Source organism: Orcinus orca, chromosome 15, assembly GCF_937001465.1.
Source record: "Orcinus orca chromosome 15, mOrcOrc1.1, whole genome shotgun sequence".
Taxonomy (NCBI): Eukaryota; Metazoa; Chordata; class Mammalia; order Artiodactyla; family Delphinidae; genus Orcinus; species Orcinus orca.
The window spans coordinates 57,023,591-57,030,315 of record NC_064573.1 but is presented as its reverse complement, the minus strand read 5'-3'; the positions used below and the strand labels follow the sequence as shown (position 1 = coordinate 57,030,315).

General features: G+C 38.7%; 1 long non-coding RNA gene across 1 annotated transcript; it reads left to right on the top strand.

Annotated features, from left to right (window-relative positions):
* Positions 1–989: 989 nt before the first annotated feature.
* On the top strand, positions 990–6,183 carry LOC117203708 (uncharacterized). The gene is made up of 2 exons (XR_004486583.2): positions 990–2,259; positions 5,587–6,183. It is a non-coding gene; the product is annotated as an uncharacterized LOC117203708 (long non-coding RNA).
* The last annotated feature ends 542 nt before the right edge of the window (positions 6,184–6,725 follow it).

Sequence of the window (6,725 nt, the reverse complement as noted above, 5' to 3'; positions counted from 1 at the left end):
TGCTGCTGAGCCCACTGACCACGTGAGGGGCAGCAGGCCTCTTCCAGCAGAGCCATCAGCACTTTGAGAAATCACCTCTGGCCACACAGTGTGGCCTCGGGTTATCACATACCAGGTATTTATCAAGAACCAGGCACTTCACGCACAGACTCTCACCAAGTCCTCCCAACAAGCCTGTACAGACTGGCAGCCTGGTTGTAAAGATGAGGTCATGGAGGCTCAGCAAGGAAGGAAATAGAGGAGCTGGGATTTGAACGGGGTATGCCTGACTTGAAACACCCAGGCTTACGTGTGATTGGAGAAGAAACCAACAAGAATGCTAAGACGGGGAATGCAGTGGAGCAGAAGGACTCAAAGAAGAAGGACCCCGCGAGGTGCTGCTGGGTAATGCCCAGCCTGGCCACTCCTGCGGGAGGCCAGCCCACAATCCTTTTTCTTTTAAATGAAGGCACTAAGGGTTGTATATTTCCCTGCTAGTATCATAGCATTTCACAATTTTTGACACATAGCATTTTGCTTCTCCCTTGACCCATGAGTTATTTAGAAGTTTTAAGTATTTCCGAACATATGGAATGCTTTTAGTTTTATTCTGAACTTAGTTGCATTTTAGTCAGGGGATATGGTTTCTGTGATAACAGTCCTTTGTCTCTGCTGAGGTACCTTTATGGCTTCACAGGTGATCAATTTTTGAAAACGTTCCCATGTGTTTGGAAGAATGGGCATTCCTTAATTGTTGCAGGCAATACTGCACACACCTAAACCTGTTCATTGCACTGTTTAAACTTTCTATATCAATCACCACTCACTTTTGTCTGTCCGAAATATTAATTTCCGGGGGGAATATGTTAAAATCTCCTACATGTATTTGTCTTCTCTCTGCAGTTTTATTTTTTAAAAATAAAATTATGCTATTACAATTTTAGCATTTCATATCTTCCTGATTTGAACTTTTTATCATTTTGAACTTCTACCACTAGTAATGCTTTTTGCTTGAAATCTTTTATCAGATGTTAACTAGCTATGTCAACTATCTTCTGGCAATATTTGATTAAAATGTATCTTTTTGGTTGATAATTATCTGGTAAATCTTTCTCCATGCTCTGTCAACCTTTGCATTCTTATGTTTGTGGTGTAAACAGAGCATGGCTAGAATTTTTAAAATCTACTCAAGTGTATTTTTTTTACTATTTCTTTTAATGTGGGTTTTGGGTAGTAAACCTGGGAAGCTGTCGGTTTGTTCATTTTGTGCTTTGTTTTGTCTTCATTCTTGAAAAATATTCTGAGTGTAGAATTCCAGATGGTCAGTTTTCACCACCCCAAAGCTATTATTCCACTGTCTTCTGGCTTCCATCACTCTGCTTGAGAAGTTAGCATTAGTCTAATAGTTCATTTTCTCCATTTCCTCTCTGGCTTCTATAAAATCTTCTCTTTTTGGTATTTTGAAGTTTCATTACATATCTAGATGTTTGTTTGTTTTAATTATGTCTGTCTGTCACTGGGTTTCCTGGATCTGATATTCTCTCTTCCAATTTTGTCTCTGCTTGATTTTTCTCCTTCTGAAACTTTTTTTTTCCTTCTGAAACCCTGATTAAATATGTCAAATCTTACTCAAGTCTCCTTGTTTCTTAACCTCTTTTGTATTTTGTACTGAATTCCGGATAGTGTTTTTGAACTATCTTCTCATTTGCAAATTTTTTCAGCAGCGTGATTTGTTCAATGTGTCCAAGTTTTATATTTTTAATCACGATATCTTTCAGCTCTAGAATTCTGTTTCGTTCTCTCTCTAATCCACAGGGTAGGTTCTGCCCTCTGCTCATCTTTCAATCTTCTCTTTATTTCTTTAAGCATATTAAAGTTATCATGTAATCTGGGTGTGATGGCTCCAATACCGGAAGTCTTTGTCTCTTTCCATTGTTTGTTCATTTTGCATTTCTCATCCACAAGTGTTGCTTTAGATTGGAAGCTGCTTACTTTCCTTAGAAAGCAATCGCTAGGAATTCTTTCAGGTTTGATTTGAAGTTGTGTTCTTCCAGGGAGTATTTGTGTGCTTGAGTATAATGCTAACAGTGTCTTGTTCTAAGACAGCGTCTTGTTCTAAATGCTCTGTCTGCAGTCTCTTTGGAACACGTTGGCAATACGGATTTGGACCAAAAGCCCTCATGAAGATAAGCTTACAGACATGAATCCTCAGAGGAGATTTCCTCTCTTCACCCAGTACCAAGGGCAAGATGGTGTTTCACTGCTGGCCTCTTCTGCGTGGTAGGTTTATTTCATGCTAACCTTGACACAAAGGGTGTGGTTCTGTAGGTCACAGATGTATGCAGATGACTCCTATTCGATTCTCCTACCTCACACAGGCCCTGGGATCTCATGCATAATCCCTGTGCAGTGGCCAAAGCGGGGAGGGCACAAGTCCAGCAGAAACCCTCAGGGTGAAACCTGGCTGTGGTGTCTCCTTTCCGGGCTCCTGCTCTCACTCAACTTTTGGGATCTTGTGGATTTCTTAAATCTTATACCATCTCATATTCCCATGTATTTAAATAATTTATTTTCATTTTGTCCAAAATTCTACTCGCTCATATTGAGCAAGTCATTCCAGGTATCAGATCTTTTGTACAGCTGGGAATAAAAATCCTAAACTTGTTACAAGGTTCTTACTTGGTGTGCCTTCTGTTTGTCCTGCTTTTTGATGATTCTTCTACCTCTTTCCCCTTTTTCTTCCTTTGAATTGCTTTATTTTTACTCTTCTTTCTTCCCTATACTGATTTGTGATTCATTGTTTCCACTCTTTTAGTGTTCATCCTCAAAATGTTACCATGCATCACTATCTTAACATTCTTCCTGAATAATAACAGGACCTTAGAAGGCCAGATCTAATGATCACCCTCCAACTTATATGGTATTTTAAAAATCAGTATTTTAGCTCATTATTTAACCCCACAATTGAGGTATTTTCATTTTATATACAAAATATTCACTTAGATTTTCCTATGTACTTACCATTTTTTTTTACTAAGCAGTTCTTCCTAAACGACTAGAACTTCTTTCCATGATGATTTTCCTTTCTTCTTGAAATATACCTTTTAGGAATCCCTTTGATAAAATTCTGCTGATCATAATCTCTGTTTTTGTATATATGAAAATGTCTTTATTCATCCTAGTTATTAAAAGAAAAATTTGCACTGCATACAGTTCTGAGTTGGCCGTTATTTTTTTCTCAGCATTTTGAAGATATTATTCCCTGGTATTTTGCTTCTATTATATCCGTTGATACCTCTGCAGTCAAATTGTTTTTCTCCTCTGCTCCTTCTGTCCTATTCATTTTCTTATCAAACACTGACTAAATTTATGTCAAGCCTTCTCATTCTGTCCTCTGTGCGTGTGTGTGGGTGTTTGTGTGTGTGCGTGTTTGTGTGTGTGCTGCATTCTGGGTAACTTTGACATCTCTTGACGCTTCTTTTCAGGAGATGCAGGGCTTACTCTTTCATTTCAAGAATAATATTCATTCTTCATTTGTGTAAAATATGCTATTTAGATCATTTCAAGAATTGTAATTTTCATCTGCATGTTTTTGATGATCCTTTGTTCCTGTTTTTTATTTTAATCTTTTAATTGTAAGATTTTTTTTTTCTTGGTCGCGCCTCACGGCTTACAGATCTTAGTTCCCCAACCAGGGAATGAACGCGCGCTCCTGGCAGTGAAAGTGCAGAGTCCTAACCACTGGACCACCAGGGAACTCCCTGTTCCTGTCTTTCTTAACCCACATTTTGTCATCATAGTTCTTTCCCATTCCAAATCTGACCACTCCAATAATTTGAGGTGTTTGTGCAGGAGGTGGAACGTTTATTTTTTTGTTTTATTTTTTTTTAAGATTTTTTTTGATGTGGACCATTTTTAAAGTCTTTGTTGAATTGGTTACAATATTTCTTCTGTTTTATGTTTTTTATTTTGTTAGTTTTGTTTTCTTTGGGTCGCGAGGCATGTGGGATCTTAGCTCTCTAACCAGGGATCAAACCTGCACCCCCTGCATTGGCAGGCAAAGTCTTAACCACTGGACCGCCAGGGAAGTCCCGAAAAGGTGAAGTATCCAGACTGACTGTTTTGCTGACTGTCATCACTTAATGGTGGTTTGTTTCCTTGGGCATATCATGATTATATTTCACTTAATTTGACTATCTTTGACCACATATTCCATGAAAGTTCTGAGTCCTGGGGATGCTTTTCTCCACTGAGAAGGTGCCTGCAGGAACTCCTAACATCTCCAAGTTTGTCTGTTCCATTCGTTGTGGGTCCCTGGCTTAAATTCCAAATCCACTGCTGGGGTGGGCACTGGACTCCAGGAAAAGAATCCATATTTGGGGTTTGCCTATGTTCAAGTCCATTTTCAGCCCACCTTCACCTTTTTCTTGTTTGGGGATTTTGTTTATGTCTGCATGTTTTGGTACTGAAGACTCCCCTTGTTTGCTCACAAGCTCAACACTGCTTGAACAAGTGTGTTTGTCTGAATCTATTCCAAATCCAGCAGGACTTCAGCTGACCAAACACTCCCCTGCAATCCCCAGCTCATGTCTGTTCTGCCATACTGTTGGACGTTGCAAGTCCAGTAAATGGTCATTATTATTGATTCAGAACACACAGCTTCTCTCTCATGTGGCGGCGTGGAATCTAGTCCTGGTGTGTTGAGAAATTCATAAACCGTATTCAGAGAAACTGACAAATATAATTGATTGCTGCTGGTTACATAGGATTTTGAGTCAGCATTTTAAAAATTGGAATTAGGTCTACATAATGCAAACTTGTTTTGACGCAGCTGCCATTTCAGATTCAAATGACAGAATGTGGTCCAGGGGAAGCAGCACACACTTTAAGTTTGTTCAACAATGTTGGGCTGAGGCCACTTACAACGCTGCTTCCTGGGGCGACAGTCTGCTGCCAGTTCCCATCAGAGCACGCCCAGAGCATGATGGGGAAATGACCTTTCTGACTCTCCTAGCTTCTTTCCTTCCTCTCTCCTCCCCTCCCTTTCTCCTCTTGCTAGCTGACAAAATTATGTCCAGATCTTCATTAAACTCCAAAGGGGCACAAACCATTAGGCAATGAAGGGGTTCTGGTCCAAGAATCTTGGGTCCTCCAATATCAGAAATTTCCAAGACAGAGAAGAATGGGCCTTCTTAGTAGGAACTAGAACGGTTTGTAGCATTTTCTATGTGTTAGAATAAGTAACCTATTTGATGTCCTCATAATAAGATGTGCCCTTCTATTTTCACTCCTCTCAGATATGAATTATTAAAGTCTCTTATTGTTCCTCTGTAAGTCCTGTAAGTTCTGCATATAATGCATATAATGCAGAACTCATCTGGATAAAAAGGGAAGAAGAAAGCTGGAAGTAGCAAAAAATAATGCATCTGGAGCTTAGGATTCCTGCCAACAGTATAATCGTTTCTTGTACTTTTGCACAAAAATGTTTTCCCCATTTCATTTCCATCTTGTGCACAAGGTAATTACCCTTCAGAGACACCTCGGGAGAGGCTATGAAAATGTCTGATAATTTTTAATGCGTTTGCCTCTACATTTTCTTTCCGACAGTCTACTAAGTAGAGCACATCTGCCATGAAACATCAGCAGAGAATGACTTCATTAAATATTAAATACTGTTTTCTGCCTTCACAACAAAACCCTCAAATGGTGGAAGCGTCCAGGAGGGCAACCAAACTCATTCTGAGCTGCAAAGTGCTCCTTGCAAAAGTCAGCCCGTTGCTGTGCTACTGGTCCCCCGTGAGTAATGACCCACTGGCTGCTTGTCCAGTTTGAACAATTGTTACGACAGCATCTCTAATACTGGTTTTCGCAGAAGCTTGAGACAACGTATTTGTGGATTAGAAACAATCTTCGAGGCTTGTAAAATTTGCCCAACACTCAATAATAATTCAAAATGAGAGACAAAGGAGGGTATGTCATAGGCCTTACATTCCTTTTTCCCAAATCCATTCCTTTGCTTTGATGTACATAATGGAAGTACAAGATTTTAACCTATTTGACATTCACTTTGGAATTTTCCCCTTCTATAATTTTTAAATTCCCTTGAAAAATCTCAGGGACCATTGGTTTTCCTATTAGTACCATCTGCTGGTCTGGACATTCTGACTGGGTTCTGGTTTGTAAGCTTCAATACACTGAAGAAAACTTAGAACAGGTTTTTAAAGCAATGAAAAAAATCTTCACTCAGAGATTTTGTTAAACGATTTTTACTTCACACGCACCTGATATTTGTCATATTTCCATTACTTAACCCCCAAAGCAATAATTACCATGACTCCCAGTCATTCATATGTCTATTCATATCTGTTATATTACTTTGTATTGTATGTTATTATAATGTGTTAAGGCTGACAGGCTGACTTTTTATTTCCCTTGATAGTTATGAAATTTTGGAAAGTTAACGTTAATGTTTAATTATGTAATCTCCAAGAAGCAAGTTTCAAATCTACAGGATAAAAAATTTGATTATTTGAAAATTTCATATGTGGTTTAGGTGAACTCTCCTCAACCTCAGAAAATAATATTTACCTTTATTTCAAACACTATTAAACAGGTGGATTGATTTTGAACTGGTGAGTCTTGTTTTGAAGTATTTAGTTATATAGATACTTACAACTAGTATCTGTGTATTAGTCACATCTAGTTATCAGCAATTTTTTCTTGTGGTTGTCTGTAGTCTACGATTG